Source organism: Miscanthus floridulus, chromosome 4, assembly GCF_019320115.1.
Source record: "Miscanthus floridulus cultivar M001 chromosome 4, ASM1932011v1, whole genome shotgun sequence".
Lineage (NCBI taxonomy): Eukaryota > Viridiplantae > Streptophyta > Magnoliopsida > Poales > Poaceae > Miscanthus > Miscanthus floridulus.
Window position 1 is genome coordinate 35330490 of NC_089583.1, and position 13498 is coordinate 35343987.

The 13498-nt window shown below is 41.7% G+C and overlaps 1 pseudogene; it reads right to left on the reverse strand.

Annotated features, from left to right (window-relative positions):
* Positions 1-12032: 12032 nt before the first annotated feature.
* LOC136551305 (uncharacterized) lies at positions 12033-13292 on the reverse strand (annotated as a pseudogene).
* Positions 13293-13498: the final 206 nt, after the last annotated feature.

Sequence of the window (13498 nt, forward strand, 5' to 3'; positions counted from 1 at the left end):
GGCATATAAGCTCCCAGAATTTGGGGTGGAATTGGACATGTCTTTATATGTGTAAATTATTTCACTGGGTTCTGTGGCTATAAGGATGGCAACGGGGATGTACTCATCGGGTATCGCCGAAACGTTTTCTTCCCCGCTACGGAGAATTCATCACGTTCCCGTCCCCGTTAATTGTCTCGGGTATAGATTCTTGCACATCCCCGTATCCGTCGGGCATCGGTCGGGCAACAGATACCCGACGGGTACTGCATACCCGATAAATAATGACACTTGGGGTCGCAGCTTTGCAATCAGAGACGTTTCTTCTTCACTCGGGTATAAGTGTCGGAGTCTCGGAGATGCCGAGGAGAAGGAGCGAGGTTGCGAGGAGGACGAGCAAAGGTGGCAGAGAGACCGAACTGAGGAAGCGAGGGGCACGAGCGCTCATGAGGCAGGCGTGCTTGTGTTGCTGGCGGAGATGGTGAGGAAAAATTGAACTAGGGTTCCTAGAACATAAACTGTATATATATGATTGTTCAAATTTGGGCAAAAATACCTATGTTGAGTATCTTTGGGCCTAATACTCGCATGACAGCTCAAATAGTCGGGTTCCCCAACGGGTAACGGGGACAAGTAAACAAGGAACGTTCCCGTAGCCGCTATACCCGTCGAGGATGGATTCTTACCCATTTAGATGTCCGCGGGTAAAGATATAATCCCCGTTCCCTAATGGATCAAATACCCGTCGGGTATCGGGGGCCATTGCCATCTTTAGCTATAATGCAACTGTCTGTTTGGTTTTGAGGGTAAAAGCAGGTGGAATAGTACGATCTCTCAGCCGATGTGTTTGGTTGTGGAAAGAGTAGGATGTGATGATCCCCACAGCGAAATATTTCTGTTCCAAATCGAGGGGACGACAGTACGTTCTTCTCCCTCTATTGTTTTCGTTGCCTTCCATTTTCTATCTTTTCTTTTGCTTGATTGAGAGAGAGAGAATAGCCACAGTAGTAGTAACTTTTTTTTGGTCTTTTTTTTTAGGGGAAGTAACTTTTTTTTGGTTGGGATTGGGAAATAGGAGGATGTGGCTAACCGGCTATCGTGACAGAGCTCAAATCTGCGGGGAGAAATTAATGGGCCTTTAGGACCAACAAGAGCCCACCTCCTGCTTTATGGGTTGGACTTGCTTGAGCCCCACTCCAAGTGCCACTACAACTTTACAGCCTGACAACTCCCGGCCCACCGAGCTCCAGCTAAATCGATCGAACCGTCTCGATTGGGCCCGATAACCCGAGTACCACGAACGTGTCATTCTACTTGTCAGGCTCGCAGCCGACACTCTAGACTGCCGCCGCCGCTCCATCCACGGCGCCGGCGGCCGGCCCACCGCTGCCCAAGACGCTTCTTTGTCCATGCATTGCCTCTCCTTCACTTGTTTTTACCACTCTCAGTATTTACCTACCAGTCAAAGATCAACCATACAGCCCGGTTACCTATCCTCAGTATGTTGTGTATGATTGAGAATTTTACGACCGCTTCTTTCAGCTCTTGGCGAAAATAGCCAAGATGAGCAAGTACTTGCTTCTGAAAATACTTCTGTCATGTTATTTTCACAGAATGCTTCAAAGTTGTTTCTATTTCCAGGGCCTGTTCGGCTGGTATTAAAGTCGGCTGATAAACCGACGGAAGCTGTTTTATTGTGAGAGAAAAATACTGTAGATCGTAACTGATAAGAACGAACAATGTTTTCATATTTTATATGCCAATAACCTGCGGTGCATTAGATCTAGCCAGCAGCCATGTGTATCCTTTCCCATTTAGGTACAAAACTGTTCTTTTTTTAGAGGAATGCATGATTCCATTAATCAACCGAACCAGCTAACAACCTGTTCGGTTGGCTGGTTCGTATTGTTGCTACTACTGGCTGGTTTGTGAGAGAAAAATACTGTTCCAACTAAAAATTTACGATCGTTTATGACAAGCCACAGCCAAACGAACATGCTGTTAAATCGCTGGACACCAAATTTATTATACATTCTGGCACTCCGATCATAGAGGGCATCCCCTCATTACCCAAGCTTCCGATCGAAGCTAACTCATGCGCTATCCGATTACATTCACGTGGAACATAGTTAATTTGAGGTAAAAGGTAATACCCTAAAAATTGCTCTTTTTAAAATAAAGTTAAAAAGATTTAATTTAGTATTTTTATGCTCATAAAAACATAGGAATTTTTTTTAAATTAAAATTTATCATAAGGCTTAGCAACATTTTTATGCATGCATTAGAATTATTGGAATGTGTGACTTTGTATAAAATTCAAATTTTCAAAAGAATTTAAATTTGAATTGAATTTGGATTTAAAAATTTGTTTTGAAAATTTAGAAAAGAAAAAAAAGAGAATTTTTTCCTCCCCTTTTCCTCTCTTTTGGCCCAGCTCCCTTCCCCGCGCGGCCCAGCAAGTAAGCTGGCCCAGCAGCAGGCCGCGTTGCTCGAGCCGCTCCTCTCTCTCCATTGCTCTGTCTCTCTGCCGATCGGTCCCGCGTGTCTCGTCACCGACAGGTAAGCTCGCTTTGTCAGCCGTCTTCTACCTTGCTTTCGTTCCCGAGCCGGACTCCGCTGCCGCCGAGAGTCTGCAGCCGCCCCGTCCTCACCGATTTGCGTGCGCTCCAAGCCGCTCCGCCCCTATAAAATCCGAGCACCGTGCCACGCCGCCCCCATCCAGCCCTATCGCGAGCCGCCGCCTCCACCCTAGCTCACCGCGCCGCCGAATCCCTAAAGCCGCCGCCGCCCATCGAGCCCCACGCCCTCTCCGTTCGATTCCCCGTTGTCAAGAAGCCCTTGGTGAGTTCTCCGTTCCGCCCTCTTTCTTCTGGTGCTTTTATTTTGGACAACCGTGGCCCATAGGCTATTTTTTTGTGCTCGTCGGTGAGTTGCTCGTCGTCGGCAATGGTCGCCGCCGCTGGTGCTACTGTTCCGGCCAGTGGGAAACACCCCAAGCGTTAGGCGCTGTCCAAATCCAGATCAACGGCCTAGATTAGAAGATACCCTTTCGGTTGGCATTTTGCTAAAGAGCCCCTACAGTTTCGCGTAATAGAACCCGTAGTCCAAGGCATACTTCCATAATACGTTTTTCTGTTCTGAAAGCGTAGTTTCTTTCTAGTAGATTTAAAATACATTTTCTCTTTCAGAAAGAGTAGTTTCTCTCGGTTAGATCCAAAATACACTTTCATCTATTTACAGTTTTGCCACTGATATTGTTTTAGCCATAAAATCTCCGTTTTAACTCTATTTTGACCCGTTCAAGTTCCGTTAGATTCGTAATTGCGTAATCTATATGTTTATCCTACTGTTAAATATATTTTCAACTTTTGAAATTCAAGGTTAGATTTAATCTATTATTTTATTAAAGGAAATCTTGTTTAAATCATAACTTCTTCGTTATAGCTTCGATTTTCGTGATCTTCGCGTCTGTGTGTTCGTAGCGAGACGTAGATTCGTTTTACAAACTTTTGACCTTGATTTTATGTTGATGGTGTACTATTCTAATTTAGTTCTATTGTTTGCTTCGTATATGATTGCATGGATGCTTGTGTGGTGCTTTATGATCTTGTTCAGTCGATAAGAAGTACGTTGGTGATATAGAAGAAGTTGATGATCCAGAAGAAGTCATTTGGAGGTTATAATTCAGTAGAAGAAGGATCTGAGTTTAAGACAAGTACAGCATAGGATCATCCTTGTTGTCCTATTCAACTTAATATCATTTTAATTCATACTGCATGTGTCTACCTCGACAACCGTAGTAATTTTTCTAGCTATTTGATATCCTGGATTTCTTGACACCTTTGGGTTATTGCATTGGGTGGTATGATGCTAGTGCTCAACTAAAACCATGATCTTGTAACTTGACTAATGGTATATGCAATAAATACTAAAAGATGTTTTTAGCAACATGAAACAAGGGGCTAGAGCATTGGGCTATTTTTATGGTGCTCTAGATTCCTCTCCCTAAGAATTTATCTGTAAGTGATCATCCGGGACTTACAATATAGCTGTGAGAGTTATATGGCTCTGGCTTTAGCTCAGTATAAGAACCTTTTTTAGTTTGTCAATGGTTACCTTTATGGCGCAAGAGGGGCTCCGACATGTATGACCTTTGCATGCCAGGTTGAGTGTATTTTGATTTCTTGGTCTTTTGTCAGTCACTCATTGGAGGGGAGTTCATGTTTATTAATGGGGAAACCTAGCAGCCTTAACTTGTTAGATGAACCTTTGAAAGGCTTTATAGTGAACCCTGCCGATCTTCCTAGGTAGTGGGTCAAGAGGCTGATCACCTCGGGCGAAAGAGTAAATCACGACTCACAGTGAAAGTGTACAACCTCTGTAGAGTGTAAAACTGTTATAATAGCCGTGCTCACGGTCACGAGCGGCCTTGAACCCTTACGGAATAGATGATAAACACTGATGATACTGATGATAAACGCCCTGTTCGCTTGGCTTATAAGCCGTACTTTTTCAGTCAACGAACAATATTTTTCTCTCACAACAAATCAGCCAACAATACTTTCAGCCATGGCTTATCAGCCAAGCGAACGAGGCGAAAGATGCTCACTAATGATTATTGTTTTTGCTATTTATTATTCATGTTTACCTGATCATGTGCTTACATGGGCTGATGATAAACTAGTTGCTACTCAATTGCTAAAATTGTGACAATTAAAAGCTAATCGTAGTAAAACCAGTGTCAGCCTTTTGAGCCTAATGAACCCCATGATATATTTATTGAGTACGATATGTATTTACACTTATTTTATTTTCAATACTTTGGAAAAATCCTGGATGGGTACCAGATTGCTAGAGTTTGGAGAAATTAAGCTTGTGATCAACCAGTTAGAGTTGTCTTTCCGTTGTTTACTATCTAAGGTTACATCCTTTATACTAAGTACGTTATATATTGAGCATTGCCTTTCGATATTATCCTTATTTATAGCTATACATGAGATTTAACTTTCTGGGCTCACATATGGTACGTATATGGTTTTGTTCTTCAAACTGGGTGCTACATAAAATGAAGTTTTCAGCTAGTAATTCCTTCAACTCATGTACTGCACCACCAAGTCACCCTGAGCATTCGGTCAGACCGAACCGATCGGTTCGGTTCCTCGATCATTCGGTCAGTTCGGTCATCAGAAACCTGGGACCGATCGGTCTTTGCAAAAAATGAAGACCGAGGAAGTTCGGTCTCGGTTAGTTCGGTTCGGTCTCGGTCACGACCGAACTAACCGGACCTGAGTAGCAGCCACAAACAATAGCAGAATTTATAGCAATTTTCAACAGCATGCTTGCTATTTGAAGGCAAAAAAATAACAACACAATATATAAAACAAACCACACATTATTATGACAAGTTCTAGCACACAACTTTCTCAGTTCTCACAAATCACAATCACACATAATGACATTACGAACGAAGTCTACAGAACTACGGTCAGTTCGGTCACTTCAGTTAACCGACACATATGACCGAACTTCTATCGGTTACTTCGGTTAGTTGGGAGCCAGGACCGAACTCATGACCGAACTTTTTGGTCTTGTCTTTTCGGTCTCGGTCTCGGTCTTTTCGGTTCGGTCTTCGGTTAATTATGCCCAGAGTGACCACCAAGGATTGACGAGGAGACCTTCCACCACTTGGACTGCATCAGATTCGAGCACAATGTCTCTGATGCCCAAACCCGCTGCTGCTTTCGCTCCTTCTACACAAGCAAGGAGCTCCATATGCAGAGGGTTACAAGCATAGCGGAGTCTTCCTGAACCTGATTGGATCACTCGGCTTTCCATCGTCCCTGATGATATATTCCCATCCTCCATTCTTATCAGCTTCCCTGAAGGCACCATCAGCATTGATTTTCAGGCTCCCCGGTGGAGGTCGTAGTCATTTTGTCGCCCTGCTCCGAGAACTCCCGCCTTGCTGCCTGATCCTGTTTAAAGTTGTGACCTCCAGAGTTTGCTTCCAACAAAGGCTAGCTATGGAGTTCGGCAGCCTCTTCTGTTCTCCTTCCCTAACTGCATTTCTTTCGCCAATTCTCCAGGCACGCACACCTCCACAGCTCCTTGACATGCTTGCATTTGAAAAAAAAAGATGGCCGCCATCCTCTCCTATTCTGTTCCACATGACACAGCGTTCTCCAGTCTTCGTACCACGCCTTTCTAAATTTGATCACAGCGCCTTACAAGTGGATTGTTTATGTTTATGTCCATTCGGCAAATAAGTGACGACGGTGCTTCAACTTTACCTAAGTTTTCGAAAGCCAACAAGAGTTATAAAGCAGCCACCTTTTGAGTTGTCTGAATTAGGATGGTGATAGCTTGAAACATCAATAACCCCTATTTTTCCATGGCGGTGTTTGTGAGACATTACTATAGAAAGGATTTTCGCCAAGAGCACTTTTACCGTCGGTTTGAAGTGAAATTGGTAGTGAAAATGATTTAACCAAAGGTTCGCGACAAGAAAGGAGAACCCGTTTTTGCACAACTTCCTTTTCTTCATTGTGCCTACTTTCATTTTCATGGGAGCTTTAGGACTATTAGGAGCTTATGCACACCTATCACCTAAAAAGAAGAGAGGTGAAGAGCGAAGACGCTGCCCATTTAGAGGGAGAGTTGAGTGATTTGAATGTGCAGCTAGCTTCCTCACAAGGCATGGTTGCTTTGACGGAGAATCAGTTGGCCACGGTGGAGGAAAGCAGCCGAAGGGCGAGGGAGAAGTAGCAAAGCTACGTGGAGGCCGAAGTGGGGGCATGTGCCCCCTAGTAATTGTATGTCTATGTTTAATCCTTAGAAAGTAATAAAGATTTACACACTAGAGATAACTTGAATACTATTGACCCCTCCTTGAATTCTCTTCGAGCTCCGCCACTGCGAGGGAGGAGCTTGTTCCAAGCAGGGAGAAGGTGAATCTTCTAGAGACGGAGCTAAGTTTATGTTTGAGAGAGCTCCAGTTTTGAAAACATGGATCTCAAGCACCAGCTTCACCGTAGAGCAGCTTCATCGTGGATCTGGCCTTCCACCATGGATCTGCAAAACATGTTTGGCTTACGGTGCAACTCCAGATGCAGAATATGCAAGTCCAGTTCGCAAACAAATGACGACCTTATCATCATAGCTAAGCATACGGTGCTTCAACTTTACTCAAGTTTTCAATGTCCAACAAGAGTTGAGTTGTCTAAATCTGGATGGGAAGAGTTTCATCTTTGAAACAACAATAACGGATATTTCCCCATATTGTTGTTGTTTGTGTGAAGCGTTTGGTCCGGATAAGTTGCGCAGTTCATTTTTTCAAGAATGTTTTCTTTTGGGATTAGATTTGGCAGCCCCGTGCTCTGGATGCCAGCGCGGCGCCCAGCGAGCCTAGCTGTATTTGTAGAACGCATGACATGCTGCATGAGGCAACGAACTGACAAGGTCGGCGCGCATGCAGGGAAAGCCAAATTTATAAAGGATACCTCGATCCTTTTATATCATGATGAAAATTATTATTGCAACATACTCTAATTATATTAGGAAAGGGAAAAGGGAAAACAAGTAGTAAGTTTCTGGGAGGTAAGAAATTGGCTTTGAGGAAATCCCCAAATCAATTGACATTTTTTCTCCTTTCTATTTTCTATTCTAACTAGGTAGCGTGCTCGTGCGTTGCTACGGGACTAACAAAACTTTTATACTAAAAACACACGGATCGCATAATAGATTATATTGCATCCCTACTATTTACAATTCCACAAAATATATATTCTAACCTCTAATTTTTTTTGACAAAATTAATCTGTAATTTGTTGAAAGATTAAAAAGATGCCAGCCACCATGTACCCTCTAGCTATCAGATTTCATCGTCCCTTGCCACAACATACTTCTAGTTTCATGAGTGTGCATGTGCCGACTCGTGGAGTCTATTTTGCCTGTCTAGTTCTTAGCTTAAGTTGTGCCTTGCACTCAGGTCCATCTCCACCACTCAACTGTCAATACGCATTTGAAACTGGGAACAAATCCAACTATCAAAAGGATTCAATAATACTAAAAAAATGGAAACAAAATATCAGCATGCTATGCAATGTAACCTCTATTTTGCCAACATAAAAGAAACTTATCCGTGCTAAAGGATCACTGGTTCATAGTGTACAATGTCAGAAGAGCATCCTTACCAGATTTTAAGTTTCTATATATTATGCCATTGGCATGTAAACCCTCCATTGCACAGTTAATTGCAGTGTGTGATGTGTGTATCTAGTTGACTAGGCCAAATGCTATTCAGATAAGTTTTCAGTGACATTCCTGGTAGTATCTCAATAACAATCACCATCAATGGTCCCTTCCTAGCTCCAATGAACTGCATGAGTGCATAAACATCTGCGAGAGGGTCCAAAAAAATGACAATCTATGTAGCCACACAAACATGTCATTCAGACTAGGAAGTACCTTGACAAGATTCTCATGTTTCACTTTACACATTATATTTACTTCTCGATTGAAACAGGCTTCAAGTGTTGCTTTTTCTTCAGGAGTTTTTCCACGGTTAAGAACCTATCGTTATAATTTGATCACGATACCTATTCAGAGATACAAGGAATACAGGACTACTGAATATGAATTAAACATACTAAAAGACAAATGAAAATAAACTAAAACAACAACTAATGCAGATACTTGAAATTCAGTCCAATAAAGTAGCCACATACATGTGAAAAATTAGGTGCGAGTATGCATGCCTCAAAAGTATCGTTACTTCCCCTTGTGGACCTTCCTAGTTTGTTCCCAACGAACATCAACTTAGGATCAACAAGCAGCTCCCTATCTTCAGGATGCCGGATATCAAAGTAATTAGATTCTACAAAGAATTGGGTATTAGAAGAAACAGAGCAATATTATTATTATAATCTGTAAATAAAAAGAAAAACCATAAGGCAGTTGTACAATAAACGCTATGTTCAGTTCATGTTCAGATCAGAGGAAAACTGAAACATTTCTTAAAAAATTAGGTGCGAGTATGCATGCCTCAAAAGTATTAGATACTTTGCGACTCTGCGAGTTGAGGGCTGACGGACGGATACATGGAGGAGACAAGCGCCGCTAGAGATGAGGGGGGGCCCGCCGTGTGCAAGGCTGTGTCGGGCGGGGACGTGGATGGAAAAGGCAAAAATTAAAAAGAAGATATCCGAACAAAATAATGTGCTCTAACGTGGACCCAGAAGCCTTACCAACCAGCAAGAAAATCTAAAAGCTCAAGATGATTTTCAATATACTACATGCAACAATATGTTTCATCAGCCTTCTGCCTAAGCAAAATGCACCAGCAGTAAACCAGATCTTTCCTTACCTATAACCACAGAGGTAATAATCAGGCCTACACCCGATAAAAAACCAGGTAAACACATCGTTAAATTTTAAAAAGGTCATGAAGAAGATTAAAGGAGAGCTAATGTACTCCCCAATCTAAGGAAAGCAGATTCTGGACCACCTGCTCTTGATTTTGTTCTACTTCTCCATCATTAAAGATCAACACTCTCAACAAAGAGATATGTTTCTCGACCTCGCTCTTCCAGAGCCTAATAAGAAGGTGAATACCAATTAGACTGCAAGTAGTATTATAATAAATCACTTCGCTTTGAGGAGCATAGAACAAGGATAATAATCAATGACATGCTGACATCACCGTAGAGGTAATATAAGCAAACATACTATTGCACTTGACTCCTTGTATCATACTATTGCACGGTAGAGGTGGCTTTATATTAAGAAGACAGAGGAACGTGAAACGGTCTAGTCAAGGACTTGAACTTAGGGATGCTCACACCCTTAACAAACTGATCTAGACTCACCATCCTAATGGTGGAACATTTATTAGACAACCAGGATATGAAGTCGCAACTACCTATAATTGCTTCTCAATCTCAGGATTCAATTTCAGTTTAGCGAAATAAACCCCATCACAGGTAGATTTTTTTGAATAATTTCCACTTCCACTATACTAAGCCAGTTAATTCCTTAAAGAATCTGAAATGCGATAAAAAATTATCATTCAGATCACGACAAAACTTTAACAAATAGAGGATTTTGTGCTCACCTTTATTTGGCTCAGTGCAAACAGCTTCAGGCCAGTCATATCCATAACCTTCAAGCATGTATTAATCTGTCTCCCGAACTTCTTTGATGCAGCTGGCTATAAAGAACACAGAATATATTTAATCTCTTTTCCCTAATTTGGTACCATTAATCATCAATAAAAAAAACTCGACTGGTGGGGGAAGAACCACCCCCATGGCATTATAATTAAGAAGGGACCATACGACCACGGTTGAGAAAATCCCCATAAGAAAGCACTTACTAGGACAACACGATCTCAATATTCATTCATTTGTATGTGTGACTGCACATAATAGTTCACCTAAGAAAAATTAGGTGAGATAATTTGGGGAGCTCTTATTTCTATAAAAAATAGTCTGCCATATCCATAAAATGAGTAATATTGATATTGATCCTACAAATCGAGACAAAGTTGTGTATCCTTTATTCAGCTTATCCTTTATTACATAGTAAACTTAGTCAAAATAAAGGTTTTCTTCATTGACAGACATACTGCAAACAAAATCAAGATATATATGAAACTGACTCAGATATGATATTGAATGTCTTGCTATTCTTTCAAATTAAATCAACAGCTTTAATTCTTTTTCCAAGGATAGTTTTGCTACCGAGGCCTTGTCAAAAGCAATGTTTTTGAGGCGCGGCGCCCGACCCCCTTCACAACGCCTAGGCGTTTGTGGCGGACGCCTAGGCGACGCCATACACACATTGTAAGGCGTTGTAAGCTAGAATTTTATATACTAGTGCAGCACATACATACCTCGTTTGTTGCCAATTCTTGAGCCCATGTTCCTTTCTTTCCTTTCCAAAAGCTCTTCTCCCATGTAGCATCCAACCCCTTGAAGAAAACTGCATGACAATTAAAGAATTCAACAATCAAACACATTATCAGTTGCTGAGAATTAAATAGGAAACAATACACAATAGGCAAGATAACAAATTAGCAATCATTAGTACATGCATGAGCATGGCAAATGACATCATAGTCTGTCTCAAATAGTCCACAAACTTAGAATGAAGTACTAAACTCTAAAGCATACTAATTAAGTCAACTACACCAAAGCCATACAACAGGAGTGTAGGACAACACAAAAGTACAGTAAGGGTGCAGGACACAAAAGAATCCATCAGCAGGAGTGCAAATCTCTGTTTTAGCACTCAAAATCCATCATCAAACTCATCAAGATCTGCAGCCTTGTCTTCTTCAGTAGTAAGAACGTTGCCATCTTCTTCACACTCGCTCACTTCCGCATCATCATGTGGGTCTTCAACTTGATCTTCCTCTTCTCCATCTCCAGTAGCAGGAACAGGAACATTTCTTGAACAACTATAATATTGAGTAGCAGTAGCTCTCCTAGGAAGATTACGACCCTACAGCGCTTGTGATGCACCGGTGGCTTCATCAACATGCTGCCATATGAGCTCATTAACAGCATCAGACCCTCGAGCACCCAGAATGGGCACATGCAATGAATCAGCCCATTCATTGTCCCAATCAAACTCCTCAATGACCAAAGGGTCATATTTCTTGCCTGCATTCTCACGCATAAGCTGAAACCTTGTTCTCATCTTCCGATTGTATGAAACAAAAACAATATCATTCAATCTCTTGTGCAGCAGCCTATTCCTTTTCTTTGTATGCATCTACAAACAAAAAAAATCAGATGGGAAGCAAAACAAAAAATCAGATTGTATGCATCTAAATAGAAATTGTTAATCACAAGGATACTCACAAAATTGAAGGTACTCCAGCATCTCTCACAACCAGATGATGAAGCACAAAGACTAACTATACGCTTAGCAAGTCTTTGTAGTTCAATGGCTCGGCCACCATAAGAACGCCACCAATCAACTGGATGAAAAGTACAACACATATTAGGAGTTTGGAATGCAATTAAGTTGCTGAAATTTGCAAGCTGAGGTTAACAACACTTACGAGGACTCATTTTGTCATAGCTTTCCTTTACCATTTTGTTTGAGAAGGCATCTCCACGTTGCTCTTCATACTCAATGGCCTGCCTATTGATCTTCATTTGTGTTTCCACATCTGGTATCATTCTTCCAAGCACTTCAATAAAACAACCTCTTAGCTGCCCAACAGTGGCATCATCATTAGCTTTTACAAGAGGATACAATTTTCCTGGGTTCAAATATAGTGCAGCCCCATACAATGGATGCTCCATTTGGTTCACCCAACACTTCTCAATAATGTCCATGATATGCTTGAGCAGGCCTTGCTTGGTTGATATATTGAAGCTGAGCTTTATCCTATCTTTTGCATGATTCATTAGAGCTGTGACCTCTGGCATTGTAGGCTTCTCATCACCATCAACAACCCTCAAAACAATTAAGAGTGGGGCTGAAGCTCTTAGGCAATCTTCTACTAAGTTCCAAAACTCAGTAGATAGCACAATGTCTTGCACTTGTTGACCTGATGTAGTTGTACACAAGTTGTTCCCAATCCATGCTTCATTAACAAACAAGCTCTTCAAGGCATCCTTGTTCTTGTACAAACTTTTCAATGTCAGAAATGATATGGCAAATCGAGTCTTTGCTACCCTAACAAGATCATTCCCACCTGTTTGAGCCCTCATTGCACTAAGAAGCCTCCCATGCCTATAAATGAATGTGGTGACACGCCTAACACGTGCAATAGGTTTCTTAAATGCCTTCAAGTTCCCAATTTCTTCCAACATCAGATCCAAGCAATGTGCAGCACAAGGACTCCAAAACAGTGTGGGAATCCTATCCATCAAAATCTTACCAGCAGCCTTGTAGTTAGCGCCATTGTCGGTCACAACTTGAACAACATTGTCCTTTCCAATGTCCTCAATCTTCTCTTGTAACAAATCAGCTAACATTGTTGCACTATGAACTTGACTTGATGCATCAACTGACTCCAAAAAGTATGTTCCCTCAGGGTTGTTCACAAGAAAATTAATCAAGTGGCGCCCTCTCATATCAGTCCATCTGTTTGACATTAGTGTACAACCATATTGCTTCCAGGCCTGCTCATGGTCCTTCCTCATGGCACTTGTCACCTTAACACATTATTGAAGCAAAGGTTCACCAAGCTGTTGGTTAGTTGGAGGCTTGTACCCTGAACTATATTGGGTTGTTGCCTCATAGGCAATTTCAAATTGCCTTAAATTTGCTGCATTAAAGGATACACCACACTCCATGAACCATAGTGCCCATTACAAATCCACATATTGCTTCTCCTCCTTAGTCTTTGTGCTGGACTCAATGGTGGGTTGAAAGTCCTTTGCACGCCTTTGATCTACTATCTGTTCAGGTGTTCTTCTAAGCATAGCAACAACATACTTTGTTGTCTTTGGTGTTGAATTGCCATTGCTAGGTCTTGAAGCCTTGAATTGATAGATAGCAT